Raw genomic sequence first — 27,304 nt, 5'->3', positions numbered from 1 at the left:
TGACGTGAGTTTTGCCCCATTTGTCGCGCTACAAATGGAGCAAAACTAATTTGTACTTGTAGAGCGCCGTGATTTGTACTCGTAAAGAAGGGGGCGGGCTCTGGTGTAATGAAGGGTTGTTTTGACCAATCAAGTGAGAAGGATTTGAGCGGATTGGAGCGCAACCTCATTGGTTTAGCGAACGACGGTGGCGGGACTCGCGGAAGGATACAAGCAGGACACATCGTCGCCAACCAACATACATATTAAGAATACTTCAGTCTCTTTTGGTTTTTGCTATTACAAGGTAAGTATTATGTTACTTCATCATTCTTTCAAATATTGTTGTTTAAACGATGGTCATCCAACCTGTTTTTATGATGAGCATCACATATTTAGCTTTCTAGCTAGCTGGCATTTGATTTCATGCTAAAGCAGTCTAGTCATTATCGTCATTTCTGGCGCCACGGACGTAATTTCATCTCATGCTTTGGAATATTGTGGCTATATGACAACAATGAACAACTAAACTACTTCATTATATGCCAAGAATGGTGCAGTGCGCTGCTCCCCTGTGTTGGTTAAAATTGTTATTTCTTGTATTAGTTAGCTGGCTAACAAACAAATTCATGTAGCTCACATATGCGCCATTGACAGGTACTGGAGGGAAGATGCACCCAATCGATGTTATGTATGTACACATTTGACTCCATAGTGTTCTTTATCTTGTTTTGCCTTCTAGAAAAATGACCGATCAGAGCAACAGCTCTTCGCTGCAGCAGCAGGTGAGCGGAATATCGCTACTGTCTTGACATTAATGGTGTGTTTTTTTTAAGTGGGTGGTCGACATATAGTTCACCAGCGCTCCCTTGAGCTTCTCGTAGCTTCAACTCAGTGTCTGAGTTCTTTTCAGGTCTATTTTGCATACAGTATTCAGCACGCACACCATGGGCCTGGTGCGGTTCTTGTCAAAGTAATAGTTATGCAGTAGTCTAAACGCAAAGTTGTGAGCCTGATGTAGTTTAATTTAGGAGAGTTACCGGTAGCAAGTTTATATGTATAGCATATATGTATACAATAGTTACATAACAACTAACGGGAGTTTCCATTTTTAATATTAATTTATCAGTTATGATGCCGTACTACTACTACTGTTACACTCAACAGGACGAGCATTTTCGAATAACCCAACCAACCTTATCAACAAACCTGGAAAAAACGCCAAAAGAGGAAACTTTTCTCTTGGAAGCGGGTCTTGGGAGGAGGACCATAAATATGGGTGACAATGCCGATCACGCAGAGGTAAGCCTAAAAGACAATTCTACACTTGAGTCTTGCCATTGTATTGTTTTTTAATGTTTTGTTTCCTTCTGTATATGTGTGTTTCCATTACCCTCAGATTTGCGCAAAATGCAAATTGTGCAAAAGCAAACTGTTAATGGAAACACTGTAATTTAAAAAAAATGCAAATATCGGCCCAAAAAATTTGCTTTCCCATGGTTTTTGAGACATGTCTAAATACAAGTATTTCGCAAAAGTGTAATGAAAATAGTGTTGCACGGGATACCGGTGCCAGTACCGTACCTTTATGTTTTGGTGTCAAAAACGGCTCGGTATAATTTTTTTCTTAGTACCGGTACTTAAAAAAAAAAATACGAGACAGCCCGCCAACTCTTGTTTTCTATCTACCGATATGTGGAAAACGCCTTAAGTAAGCGACACACCTCTTTTAGCGTGTGTGCGAGAGGGCGCAGGAAGATAGCTTCACGCACTGAAGCGCTTGCTGGACGTGCACTCCTCGTGGAGAAGCATGAAGCGCTAATTAAGCTTATTAAGTGTAGTGCTCGCTGGACGTCCACGTAAGCTATGCAACAGCATTGGCATTGCCTACGCATGTTTTCAATCAGCACACGAAGAACACGTGTGGTTTTCAATTTTCAGTTTTAGAAAGGTTTTGTGACAAGAGCAAATGTTTTTCGTGAAGAAGCAGAAGAAAAAGCAGCAATCATTCCTGCAGTGGACTTAGGCACGGTGCGTTCAATGAACAGGCACACAGTAGGATATCACACTTATGCATAGTAAAAGCTCAGACGACTGACAGAGCAACAGACACAGGTTGTGACGCATTTTTCACACTTCCCTTAAAAATAAGTGGAATTTGAATTATTTTGTTCCCAATTTGTAGTATTTGATGATGCATTCGACTAATTAGGAGCGAAATGGAGAAGAGCCGAGACATGCACGAACAATCAAGCAACGTTACATGGAGTTATTGGAGTGCCACTATTGCCAATTTTTAAAACGGATGACATCAAATGCAGTCAAATACAGCACTTCAAGAATACAGAATGCAATGTGAAAGCACATACAGTATAAACATAAATATATACCGTATGTACATAAATTTAACATGTATACATCCCAATATTTCAAATTATTAATAAGTAAAAATAATTTGAAGTTCTTTAGCCAGTTTTAATTTTGCTGCTTTTGCTGATGTTTTAGAGTTTTGTCTAGCGTTTCAGTACCGGCATTGAGGTATTTTATGCAGGTTTTAGTATCAAAGTCAAAATTTCGGTATCGTGAAAAGACTAAATGGAAACCAGTGTTTTCCCCAGCGTTTTAATAGAGCGGTGAGCCGCCAGGCTTTTCTTGACCCTCGGCCAGGCTAAGCATCCCTGGAATTAACCGGGTACAAAAAGAAAAAAGAAATTGCTCCACAAAATTCTAAATTCGCTCCCTAAAGAAAGAAAAAAAAAGGAGAGGAAAAAAGAAATTTGCTCCTCAAATGAAGTCATGATACGCAAAACTGCTCCGCAATTACTGCAAATAAATAAATTAATTCTGATCCTTGTGCGCATTGACTCCCTCTGTCAAACGGACAACGAATTATAATCACAAGATGTCGGTCGGTCTGTTTGGTTACCCTCCCGATACCGTCATTTGAATTTTCCACCATATCGCAAAACTGTTAATTTTCATTTGCAGCTAACAAAGTTTTATGAAAATTTATACATATAACAATTAACTATGTCAGCAGCACTTGCTTACTACTTTCAGATAAGCAGACTGCTCCAAGAAGAATATCCCAGGATGCGAGATTTACAAGGTGGCTGGTTTCTTAAAAAAGTTACAGGTATGGTTCTTCATTGGATACTGTTGAATTATTAACATTGTTTTTCAGTTTCAATTTATATTTTAGCCGTTTTGGATTTAGTTATAGCTGTGTAGCTCAATGAATAGTATTGTCTATTGTATTCTTATCTGTCTCTCTTGCCTGGGAAAGAGGGAGTAGAGTTTGTACCAGTCTCAGTCGGTCGAGTCCAAGGACAGGCTGACTTATTATTGTTTAAGTCTAATCTGATTTGTATTCCTGGGAACTTCTGCCTTTTTATGAATGGGAGGGGAGAGGAGACTTTTCGTATTCACCCACTTTTCAATAAATAATGATGTGCAGGAGAAGGAGGGACACACACTTTTGAACAGAACACTGCTTGGGTGACTTCATTTGTGTGATCAGAAGCTTCTGATAATTATAATACCTTTGCAAAGGGACAGAATCTCACCATTCAGTTAATTGAACACGCAAAGAGTAGAATACAAATATTGTAAACTCTAACAATACATACTTCAATTTTCTTTGATTTAATTTTGTTTTTTATACCAAGCTCTAAATTATCCGACAGTGTGACACTTCGAGGCTGTGGTTGCCAAATAAGGCATTTGGTCCCCTTCATCTGAAGCCTTGTTTACAGCTTTTCTCATTGATGTCTAGTGAAACCTGGCAGTGTATAATGAAAATGAACTGCCATTCTCAGATGCCAAAATTAACCACACTAACTTAAGTGTGCATCGGGCAGCAATATACATGCATTAATGGGCTTTTGTTCGTTTAACTTGTTCAGGTTCAACGCTGCCAGTTGTTGCAAATTAAGATAAGTTGGTTAATCATGACTACATGGACAATTAATTGCATTATCAAATGTGATATATAAAAAGAAAAGCACGTTGCGGATGATGCCTGAATCCATTGGTACATTCGTGTCAGTAAGATAGCCTGAGCACACACAGGTTGTCATGTGTGTTTGATGTAATGGTACACGATGTCCTGTTTGGTGCGCTAACACACTGCCACGTGTAATGTAAACATTAGTCAGTTAACTCGTGTTTTTTAACAGCTAAAACAAAGCTACTGTACGCCCGTAGTTAACATCAAAACAGGAACACACATGCTTGCTCACAACTTTCTCCGTTTACGAACTCAAATTGACAATTCCGAAGTTCTGGCATCTCTTATATTTCCACAATGTAACACCGTGACAACAACGTGACAAGCATACAAAGCAGGCATATTGTTAAAATTATAGTTTTTCACGTTCTCAAAACAAAACAATCCTCACAAATCAAATTACGACGATCCAAAGTCTAATACTTTTCAACGAGTGGAAAGCTTCATTTCACCAACGATAATTTCTGCACTTGAGGAAAGTGGAAAATCGGATTTATCCCACTTAGATTGTCAGTTCCGACCTCAAAGCGTTCAAGGAAAATGCACAGTAAATACATGATATAATATGTTCACGTGACACAATGTGTTTTGGAATGACTGTATTAACCAGAACAAATAAATTACTGTAATCAGCAATCTTTGCTGTTTACATTTGCCTCTAACGCTTTTAGGCCAGAACTGGGTCACTCCCAGTGGGATAAATCTGACTCCAAACCATATGCAGTATATGACTGCCATTTTGACGTAGCATCACAATTGTCAATGAAAACACTGAAAGTTACAAAACATGACATATTTGTCACAAGGCCTCAGCAGAAACTCATAATCTTTGAAAATCCCCCCCTTTCAGGTACATACCTCTTTTTTTAATTTTGTTGATCAATTTAATACTTCTAAATTATGCCTACTAATGCCACAGAATGGTTTCCTAGTATTATTGCAACTTTGCGTAGTTGAATTAATTGTGAGTGTAACATTTTATTTATTAATGTCTGGAATGCTGTTACAAGCTGCAAATTTAACCATCATAGTAATTGTCTTTATTATAATTATGTGCATACACCAACGAATTGAAGCTGTAAAGTAATGATGGTTATTTAACTGCAGCAAGTTGGTGATGCGTTATTATTCTGAACATGATCTAAGTAGTCAAGTAATCGCCACAACTGTTTGTGATCAGTGGAATTGCAAACTACCGATAGTTTGCGGCATATCACAAATATATATATTTTTTGTGAATATCTGAAAAGGTTATGGTGGTATATTTTGTTTGTTGATGAAAGTCCTTCAAATTTGTATAGTTTCTGTTACGGTGTGGTCACGGGGCGGTGTGGTGTCTGTCGGCGTGTGAAGTGGAGGACCCAAAATGCAGGGAGGCAGGAGAACCACAGCAGGAGCGAGACTGGCGTGCTTTATTTTTCAGAAAACACTAACCAGGGTACTGGTTAATGCTAACTAAACAACAAACTGAAAAGTTACAAAATCAAACTGACAGCCAGAACTCCGGTGGTGACCGTGACAAGCGGCAATGATCGCACGCCGACTGATCACCACCCGGGAACTAAATACACCCACACTAATTGGGTAACTCGCCACACCTGGGGCCAGGCACAAGTGGCCGAGGGCCCGGATTGGTCAACCCGCGGAAAGGCTGGAACCCACTCAGGACCAATCGGGACCCTCAACCAAAACCAGATCTTCCCAGACATGACAGTTTCTTTGTTTGTTTTTCTTACTTTTTAAGGAGGCGGTGGACAAAGAAGATTAAATCCTGTGGCTCAAGGTTCACAAAGATACACTGCCAAATCTCTCAAAACTGCTTCGAACAATGGGAAAAATGTGCTGTACATTGTCCCTCTTCAAGAAGAAATAGATACTACCCCACTGCCGTATGATGCTGCTGAGTTCAACAAAATGCCCAAAAATGGATGCATGACCTGTGGCCAGATGGTTCCATTGCCCCTGATCCAGGTCCACATTGAGTCCTGTAGAGCTCATGTAAGTTGTCTTTACAAATGTTTCCCTAATAGATAAAATCAAATTATTACATTTGCTCAGCTGTGGTAGCATTTTTTCCCTTTATCTTTGTAGTCTAAGGGCTATCTTTTCGTACCCAGCTCTAATATAGTGCAAAGCTCAGTCTACTCTGCACTTGGTTTGATTTTTGTTGTATTTGACTACTCCTTTACTGGCCAATGATAATGGCTCTACTTATTATTTCAGTTCATTGTGAGGCACACGGCCTACATCCATACGTACATTCGTGACTGGCTGAATGTTGGCTGAATATGCGTGGCAGGAAGTTCACGTAACTTAAAGGCGCATGTCAAATTTTGGAGTGTTAAAACAACCATATTTATCACCCACACATGCTTAAGAAAAATGTTAAAGGACAGGAGGCACTACTGTGGCACAATGGCTGTTGCCCCTATTTTTCCTGTTTTGTCAAATAATGATGACGGTTTCGGGACGGAAACGTAAGGTTTCACCTTGAGCGTGACGTCAGGCGTTTGCACGCTCTCACGCTCTGCAGAAGCGCTGGCAAGGTGGAAGTGTTTGGGGGTTGTTTCTAAGAGTCCGTGGGAAAAACAAGTGTGTGCGACAGCGGATATAAAAGTGTGTAAAGAGGTAAAACAAAAATATCACCAAAAAAATCAATAATTATCTTAAGCGGGTAAATGAATAAGTCAATTAAATGAAAAAAAAGTAGGTAAGTAAGTGTGTTTTAAGAGTGGGTAGAGATGAAAGTGTCCTAATATTTAACGGAAGTTCAATCCATGGGGAGAGATTTTTGTAAAATCTCCCAAACTTTCTAGAGAGGAAAATAATGTGCTGTTAAGCACAATTTAAATTTAAGTAAAACAAAAAAGTTGATTATCTAGAAATGAAAGTTGGTCGATCATTAGTAAGTGGGAATATATTTTTATTGTCTTCTTTATTCATAATTGTTCTTTCACCGTGCGAAATATTTATATTTAATCCAAATACCTGATTATTCAATAGAATTTTCCATATGATGTTTGTATACCTAAATATTTGATAGCTGCAGCACTAGAGGGGATGCTATACTGTACCATACATAATATAAATGGATAATGAAAGAGATGACCTGACGCTTGGGGAGGACTGGCCAATTGGGAATTTAATGAGTTTCCCAAATGCCCATTCCATCCACGGCGACAAATCAAATAGTAATGGCTTGATGCCGGTCGAACAACGAATCGGCATGTTGGACACTGCACCACCGCTCCCTGGAAAAGTTCAGGCTCAGGATTTTTTTAAAAACTTTAAGCCCTTGATAACACCCAGTGGTGAAGTCCAGGGTATACGCGGGTATACTGAGTATACCCACTTCTTTTTCAGTCAGCATTGAGTAAGTCAGACACCTATGCTGTTTTCGTGTGTAGGGTGTTTCAGTTCTCCGAAGTGCTTTGGAGAACTGAGACACCCTGGCCTACACACTCACACCTATCAACGGCAACGTTCAATTGAGCAGCGTTACAGAAGTTGGAAGTCCGTGGCATGTTGCCCATATCTGCTACTATACGTGCTGGTTGCTATAAATCAATAAAAAAATATACTTTTTTTTTTATTAACTAGTAATTGACATTTGATTATTTTCCACTAGAAAACCTGACGATTTCTCACCGCACACTTGTTAAAAATCACAGGGTTAACAGATAAAAGTCATTTTAAGCATAGCAATTTTTTTGTCAAATTACTTCTTTTTTAAACTCCTGTCACAGGCACCTGTCTATGAACATTTGGCTTTTTCGGTGGAACTGTCAAGTTTGTCTTATGAAAATTCTATTCATTTGATTCCATATTTTCCATAGACGAAGGATGATTGTGAAGACGAAACGGTCCCGACAGCAGAACATGATTTAGAAGTAATTAGTGAGGTAAGCAATCCGTGTATTTGTGTAACAGTAGTGTGTTTATTCAAATGTCATGATCTGCTATACTTTGTTCTATATTGTATTCAACAGTTATGTTACTTCTACTTTATGAAACCATGTCTCTATATGCTTGGTACTTTTAGGACTCCTGTCCAATTTGTGGAAATATATTTCCTGCGGAAATTGTTGCACACCATGCAAGTTCATGTGGTGACAGGTATGACAGACGTAAATTTAGAGATATCAAAACTGCATGAGAATATGCACAAAATACTACAATTAATTTATTACTTATAATGGTGCTTGAAATGTAAAGCGTAAATTTCCCCTTAGGGGTAGAGTTCGCCAGTCGGCGAGCTGGCGGACTCAGTACCAGGGGTTAACTTTCACAAAGAACGCTGGGGTGACGACCGGGGCCTTCCCCCGCTGGGCCTGGGGTTCGGGGGTGTCGGCCGCCCTCCGGTGCCCCCATCTCCTCCTTCTGCCCCCGGTGTTCCGTCCCTCCACACGGCAGGGGGTGGGGTGGGCGCGGCTGCCCTCTCCGCTCCGCTGTCCGGCCCCTCTTCGGCGCCGGTGCCTGGGTGCGGGTGGTCCCCGGGGGCTGGGGGTCGGGGGTTGGGGGGCTGCCGGTTGGTCGGGGTGGGGTCGGGGGGGGGGGGCTTTGTTGGGGGGGGGCGGTGGTGGGGGTTGCGGGGTGTGGGGGTGGTGGGGTGTCTGGGGGATTGGGGACCTGGGGGCGGCTGGGGCTGGGTTGGGGTGGGTGGCGGGGTGGATGGGGGGGCGGGGGTTCGTGGGGGGTGCGGGGGTTGGGGGCCGGTGGGGTGCCTGGCGGGCCTGCAGTGCCCCGTTCTGCTGCGTTGGGTCGGGGGCGCGGGCCGTGTTGGGGCGGGGGGTGCTCCTGCTCCTGGGATTGCTCTTCGGCCGGTGGTCCTGGCGGGGCCCGGGGGTCGTCCTTTGGCGCTGCCGCGGCCTGGGGGGCCCTGAGGTGTTGCGCTTGCTCTGTTCCGGCAGGGGTCAACGGCTCCCCTCTTTGGTGGAGATTTTCAAGCATGCCAGATCCACCACACCAGCATCTACCGAAACTCAGACACAATCTGTTTCCTCCTCAGGTCATTGAATCGGTGGAGGCTGGTGTCTGTGGATCTCACTCGGCTTCGTCTGTCCTTCCTTCCTTTTCTCGGTCTCTCCTTCGGTCTCTTGAGGCCTCCCTGATTTTATGTTTTTTGGATTTGTTGGGGTCTGGATGTTTCTTGGGTTGGGGAGGAGTTCTGGTGGGTGGTGCCTGGTCGGTGCTGGATTTCACCTTCCTTGGTTTTCTTTGGTCCCCTCGGGTCTCCTGACGGCGGTGTTCGGTTTAGGTGAACGGTATGAGATTTTTTCTAATAGGTTTTTTTGGTGAGCTAACAAATACACGCACGCACGCACATACACATACTCACCCACACACACACACAAACAAAATAAAAAAATAAAAATAAATAAAAATAAATAAAGAGCAATGATGATGACATTTCCGAATGAACAATACTGAGCTCTTTAAGAAAAAAATAAAAAATATATAAATAAAGCGTAAATTTCTTCATGTAAATCGTCAGGTACATTTTCAAGATATAAAATTGTACATAATTTGACACATGACCACTGTGTATGAGTTTTCTTTTTTGGATGATGCAAGTGTGATAATCAAACTGTATAAAATGTTTGTTTTTTTTCTTAATATGTGTGCTAAAACGTGTGTTCATTCAATCTTTTTCAAGATTTCCATGTGGTAGCTCCACTTCTGCACAATCATATATGCCGAGTGACCACATGACTCAAAGCAGCACTGGTGCATCAGTTATCTGCTCATCACCTGATATAACGACATCAACAGCGACCCTCTCAACAGACAATACCCTTTTACAGTCCAGACCTGATGAAATGGATGAGATGCGTTAGTATTTGTCTAAAAAAATTTATGAATAAATAATGACATGTTTGGTGAAAGTTAAGAAAAACAATCACATTGAAAGATGTTAAAATGCCAATATTCATTACAGTGCTGTAATTTTTTTTCCATCTCACCAAAAATCGAATTACAATTATTGAGTTTGTCATAGACTTGCATATGTCTTTGTTTATTCTACAAATTGGTTATAGGCACAATTTGTAGAGTAGTGAATGTTGTGCAATTCATTACTTTTTAAATTACAACTTCAATTATAATAAACAGTTGTTTTCTTCTATTTTTTGTGTGTTACTACAGCATGGCAAAACGTAGTGGATCCGGAATTAGCAGCTGACCAGTACAGAAGGCAGTGTCTGCAAACCAATGAAGATAAGCCATACCTAAAAATAATAATAGACATTGGAGAAGACGTAATGGACCAGGAAGCCAGAATCCTCACTTTTTACAAGACTCCCAATATAGATTGGGCCAAACCATTTCAAGCTAAACTAAAAGGTGCTGTAAACAAACCTCAATTCAAACATGTTGTTTTTGAGTATTGTATTCGTAACATGTTTTGCTTTTTATATATTTGTAGGGGTGCAGATAAGTAGCATGTTAGTGCGCATGAGCACCAAAATTACAATAATGTAGTAATGTACTTGTTAAACTTATTTTTTTTTCTTTTCTTTTTTAAGTTCACACTTAAAGCTTTCTATGAACAACCGCTAAGACAGCTAGCTTGAGTAGCCTATCTCCCTGGAAACTGATGCATTTGCATGGAGATGTGGCTGAAGGCGTCGTACACGTGCTGCCAGAAGGACAGTTATCTTCGCATCACTGTACTGTGGCTACGGCAGTCATTCAAAATACGTAATGACACGAAAGTGGTCCATGTTGCATGTTGCATGAATATTTTTATTGTGGGAGTACAATGCTGTAACAACAGCAATCCCACATGAACATATGAAAACATGAAAAATACAAATTTGAAGGCCAGAAAACCCATGACCTGAAAGATGGATGTGATTGCTTGTGTTTTTAGGAGATGTGGCCATTGGAGAAGGGGTTAACAGACACTTCTTCAGTATGATAATGCACAAGTTACAACATGGTTTCAAACTTGATTGCGGTAGGTCTTAAAGAATCCTAAAGACACTGGCCCAACTCCACTAAAGGTTGTTTGTTTAAGTTGCAAGGCAAAATAGAACATAAATGTTAGATAATTGACTCATGATCTTATGAAGGAATTACGTGCACCATCCTGGCAGACAGCTTTAGTTATGGTCAGTGATTATATTGCAAATTATTGTAAATTAATCATTCAGCAAATACAAGTTATCATTCAGCTATACTATGAATAACTAACAACAGACAGCATAGCCATAACACATGACAAATCTGTCAATCTAAAGATTAATACACAATCATAGGCAGGAAATTGCAATCATGTGGTTATTATAACCGTATTGAACATAAAATGGCAAACCCCATTAACATTTTTTTTAATTTTTTATAGGAACCGCATGCGGCACTGTGCTGTTTGAAGGCCAACCAGATCATTTAATTCCTGCCACTTCCCAAGTATTTGCACAGAATGACCTGTTTGTCATGGCAGGAAGAATGATTGGGCATTATTTCCTTCATGGGGGCCCTTGTCTGTTAGGTATTAGCCCAGCAGTAATTCATGTGTTGCTTGGTAAATCACCACAGACAGCGACAATCATGTTAGAAGATGTGGCAGACATGGACATCAGGGAGACCATACGCCCGGTAAGTACGGTAAAGTGCAAGGTGTTATCCATTGGAAAACATTGTCATTCAATGAAAAAATATGGACTATACTTTTACTTTTTAAATGTAATTTATTGGAAATAAATGTGCGGTATTTTCTTTTTAAAGCTGTTTGAGAATCAAGAATCTGCTGGAAAGGAAGAAACAAGTGAAAAAAGAGGACTCAATGAGTGTCAGACAACGGCTGTTAATGACCTGGCATTGGCATGGGACATGCCTATATTAACGGCTAGTAACAGCACCTGGCTCCTTCACAATCTACTTCAGCATGCAGTAAGTGTGGCTGACTAGCGTTATATCCATCAAAAGTTGTCCTACTTAAGTGTCTCCTATCTAACAGTATATCATGCTTTGATAAATGTACATTTTACACATTACCTCTGTATATGTAACTGGATAGCCGATAGGCCAATTCCATATTATTACTCTCAAGAAATGTTTCTCGGCATACAATCCTATAGGAGGATCTTTGATGAAAAATGTTTGCGCATGCGCGGTTGGTTGTGTGACAGAAAATGATAGCGGGCTCAGTCGCGCTGTATAGATGAGACGTCAAACAATATCGCCCATTTCAAGGCGAGGAACAAGTCAGGGTGGCTGTTGATCATGCTTTGGAACACCTGAATAAGACTGAAAAAGAAATATGACTTAGTGTTTTTTTATAGCTACTGCACAAACTCGATTTCTTCGTTTTTTAAATCCTCTCCAAATAACAAATCTATAGGCTCAAGTAATTACCGGTAATAAAGTGAGCCTCACAAACCCTGTCAGCATCAGCTGGAAACCAGGCTTTGAGCATCAAATTATACCCTCCTGATATCTCGCAGCCATCACAATATGTCACAATGAACATTATGTCACACACGATCCTCGAATATATTTACCGTATTGAAATTGGAGAACATTTGATTTACGATGTTTATAAATTTATTAAACATAAACAAGAGGACTTCAGACATTTTACAACTTGCCTTAAATACATGTATACATTATATGCTTAATGAGGGTTGTAGGAGGAAAATTGTACATTTTTTAATAAATTAATTATAACTAACTCAACAAAAGATGCCTCTGCCAAATCTAATATTGGGGTCTAAAGAACTGAGCGATAAAAGAAAAAAGGGGTCGTCAAAGCAGCACATACTGTCCAGTGTCCACTTGTTAAAAAAATTGTGACCACCTTGCCACACCTGCCTCCCGGCCCGACACTAAGAGCCTAGGAGCTGTATATGTCTAATCTGTATGTATACCTATAGTATATATAGTAGTCTTCTCTCAGGATGGGAGAGGTAAGATGGTCGCCCTGTGGCTCCAATGGCTTGCACGGTGTGTATGGGCGATCGGCTGTACAGCAATATATACAGACCAGTGTTTGAATGTGCACAGAGTAATAATTGAATTTAATTTACTGCATGTATATATTTACTTGGAGTCCCTTCATCCATACCTCACTCACCCCTGTGATACTTTAGGGTGCTCGGCCGAAACTCCCGCCAACTCAAACAGCTGAAGCAAGGACTAAAAGAAACCCTCATTATGCTGTTATTGGAGTCTCGACCCGATGCAGTGGCATCAGTTTTTCCAACAGAAACAAAGTCTGAGTGCAGTGTGGAGGTATTCAATGAAGCATGTCTAGGATTCCAAAATGTCTGTAATTTTCAAAATAAATTTTTTTGCATGGGAATTAACTGGAATTTATGGGAATGCAAACGGAATTCATTAGGTCAAGATTGACCAGATAACTTAATTACACTTTTTTTTAAAGGTTGTGCGAGTTTGAGTGAGCCTGCTCATGGGCATGTTGGGGGGAAGGTTAGGGTTTTCTTTGTGCTGTACTATGGATGTTTTACTCACTCAACGCTTTTGAGTTGCAATGTAATGTATGAAAGGAGCTATATCAATTTTGATTTGATGTGACAGTCTGGCAAAACAAAAAAATATTTATTTTTTCATTAGGGTTAGTTCAAGGTTGCAAAGATGTTTGCCAGACCCACCACCCATCCATCCATTTATTACCGCTAATCCGGAGTCGGATTCACGGGGGCAGCAGCTTTAGGAGGGAAGCCCAGACCTCCTCAGCCACTTGAACCAGTTCCTCCGGCTGGATCCCAAGGCGTTCCCAGGCCAGCCCAGAGACATAGTCTCTCCAGCATGTCCTGGGTCGTCCCCAGGGTCTGCCGCCGGTGGGACATGCCCGGAACACCTCTCCAGGAAGGCGTCCAGGAGGCTTCCGAACCAGATACCCGAGCCCCCTTAACTGGCTCCTTTCCACGCGGAGGAACAGCGGCTCGACCCTGAGTCCCTCCCGGATGACTGAGCTTCTCACCAAATCTTTTAAGGGAAAGCCCGGACACCCAACGGAAGAAACTCATTTCGGCCGCTGTGTGGCAGACACTCGCAAAGAAATTTCAACATGTTCATTATTCCTTTGCGATTTACATAGAATGTTTGGTGCCGTAAATATACTTTGCAAGTGTCTTGAGAACATCTTTGCAACCTTAGAATAAATAATAATTAAAAACTGACAACAAAGAAAAACTCGCTACATGCACAGTCCCTTGCATGCAAACCTTTGACGCACAGTTAGATACAACCTTTAAGCCCATATCCAAATGAGAGGGAGAGTGTTTGCTTAGGGTTAGGGTTATATTATTGAATATTCGTCATCATATGTTCAGTTATGCAAACATTTTTAATGTTTTTTCCTTGTTCCAAGGAAATTTTGATTTGGAATCATTTTCAGTGAACAATTCCAACCTTGAACAAAGTCTGACGAGAAATCAACAATCACATGTTCTCCTCAGCAGGATACACATTTCATTGTTAGGCTGTTGAGACCACAACATCAGCCTTCACACAATTAACACCCCATGTGTGGATTGACCATATGTATAAATTAGAGAGAAAATTGTAAAATAGAATGAATTGGTTCAATGCCAACTATGGTGCCATAATGATTGTCTCATTTGCTGTCCTAGGTTGTTTTGGACCTAATCAAATGGCCTGAGGAATCTGGGTTGGACGATGAAGATGGTTACTCCGTTGACTGTAGATGTAGAATAATGGGGTACTTGCGTCAGTTTGTGAGGACAGGTAAATTACATGTTGATATTTGTGCACATTTTGTAATGCATAAATGCAGATTTTCAAATGTGGTTGAAAATCAAGGTTTTTTTAACCATTTTTTCTTGTTTATGAACACAAGTTGTATTAAGCATAAGCATACACATATTGCTACAAGGCAGAATTTTAATTTATAGATACATCTGTGATTTGATTTTCTTAAATGATCATCCTCTAGCAGGGATCACTTTTTTTCCCAGATGTTGCAGAACCTGTTTTTTTCTCAAAAAAATACATAAATTAAATTATAAAAACAGTAATCTAATTGATTATTGTTACTTAATAGCATGCACAGCTTAATTCCACTTTTTTTCTCCTTTTTTTTAGGGTCTCAAGAGAATCTTAAAAGACTCCTGAAGTTCTGGGTGGGATGGGAGATACCCATGCCAGATATGAAAGTGGAGGTGGTGAGAGCGGAACATCCCACATCTTCTACATGCTTCCAAAACTTAAAGTTACCTGGCCACTACAGCCATTACACAGAATTCAGTGACCATTTAAAGAACTGCATCGCCACAACTGATACTGGTTTTGGTTTGGTATAGATCAAAATCTTTATTTCATTACTTTAAATAATGTAGTTCTGATGTTTTGCTAGATAGGTTCTTATTACAGTTCATTGTCAATTTGTACGAAAAGACAATATATAGCACTAAATTATAAAATGTAATTTAGTGCAGGCAGTTTTAAACAAATAACAGCCCAGAAGCGCTTGGCTAGACCCTACACATAGTTTATACTGTGCATGTAGTTCACTGCAGCCAAATAATGGTCTACTCCCATGCGTGTAGAAGGTCCTGCTGGATCCACAGCAGCATGGAGTCCAGCCAGTTCTTGAGGTGTCAATGGGCAGTCAGTTTCAGGCACATAGACACAAGAGTCGGTGTTGCTGGACACAAGGCCACTACTCTCCCAGTTTATCAGGGGGATGTTCAAATCCTGTAGTTGATATGAAAAACAATTCATTGTCTACTGTTTAAAGTAAGTTTTGCTTACCAATTTTTTAAAAGTACTTACAACATCATTAGACTCTTGTACATTATAGTGCAGTCCCATGTGCCACAGTTGGTTCGGGGTACGATTTCCCTCGCTGCTCATGGGATGACTGTCCCAGCCATCTTTAAAAACATCAAGCTGGGCTTGTAAGCGAGGAATGAAGACATAATGGCAGCAGAAAAGGTGAACACTGCTGGACAGGTCCAGGAGATCATCTTCCTCCATTTGGTGCAACGCAGCATAGTAGAGGCAAGTGACTGCTGTGTAGACATCTCGCCAAAGACGTTCAATTTTGTAATGTCAATGTAATTGTGCCCCCCCCCTTTTTTTTAATTAAAGAAGACATATAGATAACCTTTTAAACCATGTAAAAGAGTGAATCATATTTGGACAAACAAGCAACTGGGTGCAACAATTAATCAACTACTTGGCTATCCAAATAATTATTTAATCATTTTTGAGAGCATGTTTGAATTGTTCTAAATCCTTTTAAATTTAAGCATTTCAATGGCAAATGGTTTGTTTTTCTGTTATCAACAAAAAAAGTAGTTTAAAATGATTAATGCAGTTTCATAAATGAAACAAACATTCCATTAATTTCAAGTAATGAGAAAGTAAGGGTGATTAAAAAAAAGAACATAGCAGAATTCTTTACCTTTATTTTGTACATTATTACTATTTGTATGTGTTGGAATGTCACCTTTGAAAATTAGATGTTGCATCTCAAGGGGATATCCTATAAAGCTACAAATCAAATGAAAATTTAAAATCATGCGATATTGCAAAAATGAAAAACTGTAGCTTGGACTTGTGTCGTAAATAGCTTCAAGTTTTTAGGTTTTACAAGTGTTAGTGTTTACCACTGGCAGTAAAGACAACCGTAAGTTGCCAATGTTGATTGCAACTGTTACTTGGTCTTTCATGTAATTGATATTTGATGGAAGTGGTGGAACATAAACTTTGTCTTTAACATACCACCACAAGAAGAAAAAAATAAAATCACACACACAGAGGTTCTGCCAGGCCAATTACAGCCATCGACTGCTAAGTGAAGTTTTCATTCAGTTCATTCTTTTCTCTTTTTCAAATAGGCTAGATGTTGCCCGTGCTGGTGGTGGCCACATTAACCACTTCAAAAACAAGAATAATTTGAATGTATTTACATGTGTCTAACCGGAAGTTTTCTGTGTTGTTGTTATTATTATTTTTTAATATTGCATAGATTTTGGCGTATTCTTTTTTTCTTTCTTTTTTTACTCACCCTGTAAACTTACAAGGTTATGAATGTGGTAGTTCCATAAAAATGAAGTGTCTTCTAAAGTACCTCTGATTATGCACACTTTTCCCTGCAATGAAGCTGTTTTTGCCAACTCCTCTTGTGGAGAACATCAGCTGGGCTACATCCACATTTTCCACCCCATGGTCACCACGAACCCTTAAGAAAATGTAACAAACATGAGAACTCCTATTAATTATGCATTACACTTCACTGAAACAAAAACCTTAAAACAAGTCAATGGTTAGAACAGGTAGATTTACACTATTAAGGGTAGGATAGGCTAGGTGATGATGTCTGACTATTCTTTGAGGTAAGCCATACTTCTCAACAGCTTCATTGAAGAAGGCAAGGGTTGTGGAGGCTCTGTTATTATTTGCAACAGCAAGATACATTATCTATGTGAGAAGAATGGAATTGTCCCATTGTGACTTCAAACAACTGTACTTTTTATTTTCAAATGATCAAAGTACGTTAACAATAACAATATCAATTTTAAGTGTCAATTTCAAAGCTCTTAACAAATACAATTTCAATAACCTTTAACAGTCATGTAGTAGTTAAAACAGGATTATATTTAAAAAGGTAAAATGCAACAATAATACTCAATGCAATTGGTGTAATGGCACTTGAGAATATCTCATTCTCTACCTTGCATCTGTTTTAAGAGATTCCATAAGAAATGAGTCTTTATAAAATGTCAAAAAAGAAAACATGTAATCTAATTCTCAGACAAAGAGTGCCAGCGAAGTCTTAGCATAAAGTCACAGGTAACATGATGGAGTTTTGATTTGTTACTGTAAGTGCAATTAAAGCTTTTCAACTAAAATGACTGTAAGTAAGAGTATTACAGTACTATTATGTTACCATTGAAGAATACAAATGCAAAGGTGCTCCCAAAGAAAATGAAACCGATTTCTGAGGTAGCCATCCTAAACTAGTACTACAATCTGAAGGTCTTCAAAAACAAAAAACAACTAATCACAATTGAAATGCCTGATTCAATGACAAAAAGTTTAGACGTTTAAAGGGAATATCCAATTATTTATACCTTCCTTGAGAAACCATCGATTCCTCCAAATATCACCATATTGTACCTTCAATGACATTTGAGATAAAGAAAAACATTAGGTATTATCACTTTTTTGCACATAGTTAAGTCATGTACAGGTAATATGTTTTGATTTGAAAAACATAACCAACCTTATAAGTTTGTGGTTTGTGTCTATATGCATCAGCGATCTTGGGCCTGGGACAGAGTATGTTCTGCGAACAACACACCTCAATGCTGACATTCTCAGCACAATTCCTGCTGTGTCAACCCTATGCATCGATGCACGAATCCTCTGCCACTGTACACGATGCCCCTGTGCCCGCAACAATCCCATCATTAATCTGTACCCAGCATGTGGGTTGCAGTGGTGTGTTTGTGACACCAGGTTGTCAAGCTCATCATTAGTCAGTTGACCGTACAAGGCCCTAACAGACATAGCCCAGCTGTTCATGTTTCTCTGCAGCGTCCACCGAGAAACTCCTAAAAGTCTGGCAATGTACGCTGCAGATAGCCCTATGCTGAGGAGCTCCGAAACATATTCCCTACATATTAAAATTTTTGGACAACCAGGTTTTGTTCTCCCCACAGGAACCGTTACATGAAGCTCCATTTCATCTTGGGCAGAGAGTAGACCATGCACATCAGTAAGGGCTTCATACACTTGCTGAGGGATCTGAATTTGGTTAGCTAGTGCACTCAGTAAAACCATGTCCTGTGAAATGATAAATTGTAGATAGTCCAGGTCCAGAGGGGCACGCCCAAGGGCAGCTGATAGTCTGTTATGGAGTCGGGCCAGTAAAAGATTCAGCAGCAGTTCCTAGAGAGAAATATAGGGTGTCCATAACATGTTTACAATTTTTAAAACAATATATTACAAAGGCAGTTGTTGAGATGTCTTAAACAGATTTGTTTTATTTTAACCAGTGTTTGTTAATTAAAGTATTCATTCATATTGAATTTATTTGTTTCAGATACTGTGTTGATGGATGGTAAACCTGCAGCAAACATGGCAACAAATCGAGTACCGTTTTCATGTGCTTGGTGTAAATGATGATGCCCATATAGAGGTCTATTAAATTAAGTTTAAAAAAAACCTCACACAAATGAAGGTACTTAAAATATCTCAAAATTGTTATAATTGTAAAGAGACTTTTGGGACACTCTGTATAGGTCGTGTGTAATGTGCATTATTATTGATTACATTATTATGCAAACAGGAAGAAATAATAACAAAAAACACACCATTAATGTCAAGACAGTAGCGATATTCCGCTCACCTGCTGCTGCAGCGAAGAGCTGTTGCTCTGATCGGTCATTTTTCTAGAAGGCAAAACAAGATAAAGAACACTATGGAGTCAAATGTGTACATACATAACATCGATTGGGTGCATCTTCCCTCCAGTACCTGTCAATGGCGCATATGTGAGCTACATGAATTCGTTTGTTAGCCAGCTAACTAATACAAGAAATAACAATTTTAACCAACACAGGGGAGCAGCGCACTGCACCATTCTTGGCATATAATGAAGTAGTTTAGTTGTTCATTGTTGTCATATAGCCACAATATTCCAAAGCATGAGATGCAATTAAGTCCGTGGCGCCAGAAATGACGATAATGACTAGACTGCTTTAGCATGAAATCAAATGCCAGCTAGCTAGAAAGCTAAATATGTGATGCTAATCATAAAAACAGGTTGGATGACCATCGTCAATATTTGAAAGAATGATGAAGTAACATAATACTTACCTTGTAATAGCAAAAACCAAAAGAGACTGAAGTATTCTTAATATGTATGTTGGTTGGCGACGATGTGTCCTGCTTGTATCCTTCCGCGAGTCCCGCCACCGTCGTTCGCTAAACCAATGAGGTTGCGCTCCAATCCGCTCAAATCCTTCTCACTTGATTGGTCAAGACAACCCTTCATTACACCAGAGCCCGCCCCTTCTTTACGAGTACAAATCACGGCGCTCTACAAGTACAAATTAGTTTTGCTCCATTTGTAGCGCGACAAATGGGGCAAAACTCACGTCACTGAACAGCAGCAGAAAGCCCACTTGTGACTCCTAGTGGCGACTTCTTTGACTACAAGTTGTCATTTCTACAGGTACAAATCACAACTTTTACAGATACAAATTTATAGTTTTTGTACAGGTACAAAAAAAATTTGTACAGATACAAATCATGACTTTTACAGGTACAAATTTGTTTTTACAGATACAAATTTGTTTTACACATACACATTTTTTTTTTTTACAGGTACAAATTTCTTTTACAGACACAATTTTTTTTTTACAGGCACACATTTTTTTTACAGATACAAATCACAAATTTAGACTTTTTTCTACAGGTACAAATTTTTTGCACAAGTTAGTTTTGCACCATATTTACCTCCATATTTGAACGTTGTGTTATCCGGCTGCTGTATTAACAAGATAGGTAAAGTTAAGTGCTAGACATGGTAGCCTACATGCTAACTACACCTGCTAGCGCTAGCTAGAGCTAGCAGATCTCACTTTAAGGTTTTAATGTGCAGTAAAAGAAAACAAAAACAAAGAAAAGTTTGAGTAGGCTCTAAATCTCAATTGTGTATATCCCTCGTTGCTACAATATACAGTAAGGCTTTTGTCTATTCTGTCGTCGTTGTGGTGGTGGTGGGGGAGGGGGCGTCGGTTGTTGAGTTGCGTGTCCTGCTCAACTGTGTAGTGGACTAGAGCTAGCAGATGTTACATTAAGGTTTTAATGTGCAGTAAAAAAAATATATATATACATATGTTTGAGTATGCTGTAAATCTCAATTGTGTATATCCATCGTTGCTACAATACACAGTAAGGCTTTTGTCTTGTCTGTCGTCGTCGTGGTGGGGGTGGGGGAGGGGGGCGTCGGTTGTTGAGTGGCGTGTCCTGCTCGATCGTGTAGCGGAGCGGCGCCGATGAGGGATTTTGGAAGTATTTTACACTGTTAAATGACCTTCATTGATTGACTACAGCACACATTTGTAAATTGTTAAAGCTGCCTTTATTTTCCCCCTTGAAAGATTACCATTGGTTTCTGTAGTGATCGTTTTTTTCACGGCCATCCAGAATACCCATCCATTTTGCCAAACCGTTTCACCTCATGGAAATTAATGTAAAAGAAAAAAAAAGTAACAATGTTATTACAATACCGTTTTCTTTGTTAATAAGTAAACAAGGAAGTCTATAGTGGATCCATTTTTTTCTATTGTTGATGTCACGATCTGTCACGGTTGAAGTTGGCTGTCACGAAACGGAGTGGAGGACCCAAATGCAGGAGAGCCACGGCAGTGATGCTGATAACTTTAGTTTTAATCAAAAACAAGGAAACACAAAATCACGCCCGAGGGCGGCTAGAACAGCGAGTAGTGTGGGATACAGAGTAGCATCACGGAGTAATAACCCGACACTCCTTGCTGCTTCTGTCAGGCTTTTATCTTGACCTGACGAGCTAATGGGCAGCAGGTGTGTTTGGCGGGATCCGCCCTCCAGCTGTTTCCCCAGCAACTGCAAGTGAAAACAGAAACAGCTGACCCCAATCATGACAGTTGAGGATTTATTGAAGGCTCTGCTCACCCCATCCATTATTTATAATCAATGAACTATACAATGTGTGATGTTACTATACTTCAATTGATGACGGTTTCTTATTTTTATTACAATGACACCACTGCCTCATTAGACTCAATGTACATTTTTAATGTTGCATACACATCTGAGATTAACTACAAATTTTATCTTGAATCTTTTAGCGATCCGCTGAGCACTGTGCGAATTGGAAAGCTGCTGACCGTGATACTTGGATTTCAAACCTTCAGCACCGCCTTGGACTTCCACCTCATCTACCTGCTTCCATCTTGCCCTCAAACAACATAATACATATATAAGATCTACATCACAGAGTCTAGAACGCAAATACAGCTGAACTTGCACTCAACAGCACATTACAAACACTCTAATATCATTACTTTACTATTTTGTTGTGTTTGAATTGATTTCCTTTTTTTACTGCCAGTTTACTTTTGACTTTGTCTTGGGAAGTTTTTTTTATTTTCTTTTTGCTTACAGTAAAGGTAGCTGTAGCAGCATGCCGCGGAAGGGGAAGCGTTCCGAGGCAGCCAAGCGCCGATGGAAGAAGCTGGACCTTGCTGCTCCGGAACTGAGCCCAAACATCGCACCCCAGCAGGTACTTTGCCTCTATTCAATTCTGCACTTGGCGGTGGTGTATTCTGTGTTGAGTTATTTTGAGTCACACTGCTAGGTCCTCAATGTGCTGTATATTTTGTTTTCAGCCTCGGTCCCCACCCTCTGCCACCAGTGATGGGACCACGATGCAGTCTGCAGTGAACAAGGTACGAGTTTCACGCCATATTTTAGCAAGAGTTTATCATTTTTTTTATCACTATTACACTTTTTTTTAATATCCTAAACATTTGCAATGTGTATTTAGAAGGCCAGAGTCCGAACTTCAGCTCCAGCCAGTCGGCTCGCCACTGTGGACGCCCGCTCCCCACCGCATACCTCTACTGTGGCTGCCCACCAGGTATGTTCCACAGCAGGCAAAATGCAATTAACTTTGTTAATGTGCAATACACATTATTTCCGGCTACAAATATAGAGTCAAGCAGAAAAAAATGCTAAAATGCTTATGTAAAAAGCAGTCTGTGTATTCAAGACACTCAATAGTAATGTAAAAAAATCCTTTATTAAAAATGGACTACCAACATGTTTCAACACAAGATTGTCTTCACCAGGGCATAGTTTGACAAATATAGAGTGTATGACTGAGCGATATTTGTGCATCATCAGAAAAAAAAAGTTTGTTTCTATCTTATTCCGTTCTTTAGTAATCAACAATAGAAAATGGTTAGTTTCACCCAATTTCGCCTTTTTTGGACCAAAATACGGAGAAATCAAGCTTTTAGTGAAACGATATTATTTCATGCATTCTAGTGAATTTTACACTTCTTTTTGTCCATGAATGATGCCACAAACACCTAAATAGTGCTTTACTTCTATAAAACACTACCACCAAGAATGAAAAAGTGTTTTTTGATAGCAAAATAACAGTTTATTTACATTCAACATTCAACAGTGTAATACAACAAACATGTGCAACTGTGCAACTGTGCATGTGTGGTGTGTGTATGTGTTTCTATTTACAATTCTGTGGATGTTTCAACTACACAAGTTTTTTTTTGGTGTGGTATATAGTGTAACATTGCCCTGGGTGCAAGGGGACGCAGCAGGATTTGCACCACAGATTTGTTTCGCTGCGAATGCCCCTTTGAGTGCAGACCCTACACTTTCTTGCTGGCTTTTTTTTCCGGGGGGTAGCAGGTATGTATTGCAGTGTGTGTTTTGCCATGTTGCCATCAAGTCGACTTTCAGGATCGTTATACGGTGACCTGGTGTTCTGTCTGGCTTCCTCATGTCCTTCTGTTTGTATGTTTGTAGCAATGTCCTCCTCCTGGTCCTGTGGTAAGAGCCACCCTCTCACCACCTGCTGGATAAACTCCAAAAAATGCTGACATTTGCCAGGATGTTTAGCTTTGTACAGGATAAAGGCATTGAACAAACATATTTGAAACAGATAGGCAACAAATTTTTTGTGCCATTTCAATGTCTTCCTCGTGAATGGGTGATAAGAAATGTTTTGATCCATCTTATCCACGCCATTCATTGTGGAATTGTAGTCCAAAACACATACAGGTTTCGGGAAAGGCACTCTTTTTTTTTTTTAGTGCCTACACATCAACTGTCCGCATTTCATCTTTGTGAAAAGTAGTCACCATCCTCAACAAACGCTTGTCCTGCCATGCCACAACCAAAACATTTGTGTTGTGTCTCACCAATTCCCCCCCCACCCCAAGGCCAGTGTTTGTAAGAAAAGTGATCTCATTTGGTTCACCCCTATTTTTTCTCAGTGTTCCACAAACATTTGTACGTGCTGCCAGGAGACGTTCACACAACCCAATTGAATTATAAAAATTGTCCATAAAGAGCGTGTACCCATTTCCTGGCAGACGATCTAGCAAATTAAACACGGTATCCGGCAGAGAACAACTAGTACCAACATAAGGTTGCATATTAAAACAATATCCTGTTTGGGAGTCACACAGGATGTATGACTTAATTCCATATTTGATTGGTTTTTGGGGGTTGTAAACTTTAAACGATAGACGGCCCTGAAAATTCATCATTCCCTCATCAATACATACATTCCTACCGGGTTGGAACAGTTCTTTAAATTTATTTACAATATGGTTGAACACAGGACGGATTTTAAATAATTTGTCATCTGAACTATGTCTCTCATTATTGTTAAAATGTAGGTAACTCCAGATAAGCAGGAAGCGGTTTCGAGGCATCGCGCGACTAAAAAAATGGTGTGGTTTCAATTTCATCCTGAGTCCAATACATTTCTATACTGGGCTTTTTTATATACCCAGTAAGAAATTGGAGTGCAAAAAATGTTTTCAATTCTAATACAGACACTGGCTTCCAAGCACGACTCCTGCAGTGTGGCAGACTTTCAGTCTGCTTCTGCATGGATTGACGTGCATATAAATTTGTTTGATCAGCAATGTGCTGGAGAAGTTCGTTTGAGATGAATAGTTGCAGGAAGTCAGCTGGCAGGGTTGAATTTAGCTCTGCTGCGGCACCCCTTGGTCCTGGAGTTTCAGTAAACAGGAATGTGTTTGGCTGCCAGCCTGTTTCATGCCAGCCAGAACTTTTGGGATCTGCAAATATACATTTCAATATCATATAATATTTATTTTAGATCAGTGTGAAGCAATATATATATATGTTTACCTTTTTTCTTGGATCCACTGGTTGAAATTATAGAAGACATTTACCATCAAATATTTTACTCGTGCTGAGTTGGAGAATCATTTTTTTTTTACCTTTATTCTGCTCACTGTGAGACGCGTCACCTTGAGCCCGACGAGCTGCAGCTGAAAGAAATATATACAATTACAATCATATCGAAAGACCGTTTTCTTTTGTTGTTGCAGTGTATTGAAAACACGTTTTTTATACCTCTCTTTGTCGTGGAAACTGTAGGTTGTCGCTGTGAGCACGATCTATGAATTATACATTCACGTTACACGAGGTGCTAGCAGCGTGCAGGAAAAGTATCTCATAGCAAGTTTGCGCTTACCTTCACAGTCTTCTGCGGATGAAATGCTGTCCGAATCACTTTCTCGAAGATCCGACTGTACCCACTCCTCCGAAGAATAGCCATCCGACTCGGGGTACTCTTCGTCGTCCGAATCAACGTCCGCGTTTGCAGAAGTACTTGGACGTGCACCACGTTTTCCGGCGTTAGCATCGCTAACCGGCGTCGCTTTAAGACGTGGCCGAAGACGTCGCGTCAAAGCCGCAACTTCGGCATCAACCTCGTTGTCGCCATCATCATCATCGCCACCAACATTCAATTTAGCACTGGTTTCTTTTTGAAAATACCGATCAAGCGTGAGCTGCTTTCCACCGGTCGTCATTTTTGCTTTCTCTTCCTCCATGCTTTTTGCTTTCTCCATTATCCTCTCCACTCCACTCTAGCTCCGCCTCACCTTTTATACCGACGCCCACGGTGGGCGGCACACCCAAAGTGCAAGGAGAGTCATCGCTGCCATCTAGAGGCCAAAACAAGTCATTAAACTTACTTGATCTGCTTGATATTTTCAGCACAGCTGCCCAAGGCTTCCCTCCACCCGTTTCAAAAAAAACCAAAAAAACATAGGGGACGTCTTTTAACGTCCTCGGCGCCCATCCCTAGGTTTATGCTAAACGTTTTATAACGTTTATGGCGGTCAAAGAGTTAAAAGCAGTCTGTGTATTCAAGACACTCATTAGTAATGTAAAAAAAATCCTTTATTTAAAATGGACTACCAACATGTTTCAACACAAGATTGTCTTCACCAGGGCATAGTTTGACAAATATAGAGTGTATGACTGAGCGATATTTGTGCATTGCTTTATTCATGTCAAACTAATTCTGAATTTAATTGTGATGAAGTCTGTTTTCTACAAGATTTCAAAATTTTTACTAATGTCAAAAATAAACTCACTAACATTGATCACAAATTTGTGAGGTGCCTAGCCCGGACACAGATATTTCACATGGTTTCTTTTAAGTTACATAGACCAGATGTAAATAATAACTAAGACGGTTATATTTAATAACTAATGTTTTGTTTTAGACTTCATGTCTATCTAAACAGTGTATGTCATTGTTTTGTCAAAAACATATTTCTATATACTTCCTTTATACTATAATCTAATCTGGTACAATCTGCTGCCTTTCTGCTCATGTATTTGATCAGAAAATTCTAGCAAAATTGAGCAATTGTGACTGCATTTCAGACACAAACAAAAGTATCAGTTAAGTCCTTGAATCTCTTTTGTGATTAAGAATTTCATTAATAAACCTGGCCTGAATTAACATCACTTGTATGTACAAAATACCTGGTCAATTTAAATTGAAACTAATTTAACCTATGTTTGCTATTTACTCTGCATTGTGGTGACTGCACATGCCTACAATTGTGTAATGTCTATGCTTTATGTTTTAGGTGTCCCTTGTTTGTGCCAAGGCTCTGGTACCAGGTCAGTCATAATTTTAATTGCTTTTGCAGCAGTTTTACAATCGATTATTTTAAACAATTCCAATATTTTGCAGGTTCATATACACTCAAAGTGGAACATGTACTTGTACTGTGCATTGTCAGCAATTGAAGTTGAGACTTGACATGGTATTCTGTGTGTGCATCATTTTAGGCAGAGGCACTGGCTGGCGCCACAGAGTTCGGGAATGGCCAGTTTCAGCTGTGACTGGGCGGAGGCACAAACTGGTCATTCCAGCACTGAACCAGGACAACACGGTATGTTTTATAATCAACTCTGCCTTTATAACAAATTAACAACCTTCATTTGTGTCTATTTTTTTAAATTACCTCTTTCCTTTTTTCAATTACTACTTTTTTTTTTTCTTTTGTAATAGTTTGTCCTGGTTGTTGGTGACTCCCACCTGCGAGCCATTGCCGATGGGGTTGTGAAGATGCCGGAGGGACGTTTCTCGTTTGCCGTGATGTCCACCCCGGGTGCCAGGGCCTCCGAGTTGCGTGCTGAGGTGCTGAATGCTGTTTTGCCTCGGTCACCCGAGGTGGTCTGCATTTTGGCTCCCAGCAACAACTTGGGCCGCCCCATCGCTGAGGCAGCGGCTGACTT

General features: G+C 39.9%; 1 long non-coding RNA gene across 1 annotated transcript; it reads right to left on the bottom strand.

The window, feature by feature from the left end:
* Positions 1-23,949: 23,949 nt before the first annotated feature.
* On the bottom strand, positions 23,950-25,623 carry LOC147180069 (uncharacterized). Its single transcript, XR_015094128.1, has 3 exons — positions 25,236-25,623; positions 25,115-25,158; positions 23,950-25,029 (listed from the first exon to the last, which is right to left on the bottom strand). It is a non-coding gene; the product is annotated as an uncharacterized LOC147180069 (long non-coding RNA).
* Positions 25,624-27,304: the final 1,681 nt, after the last annotated feature.

The sequence above is a fragment of the Leptonotus elevatus genome, chromosome 2, assembly GCF_054856555.1.
Source record: "Leptonotus elevatus isolate MCC_2025b chromosome 2, RoL_Lele_1.0, whole genome shotgun sequence".
Classification (NCBI taxonomy): Eukaryota; Metazoa; Chordata; class Actinopteri; order Syngnathiformes; family Syngnathidae; genus Leptonotus; species Leptonotus elevatus.
This window is presented reverse-complemented; position numbering and strand designations above follow the sequence as displayed.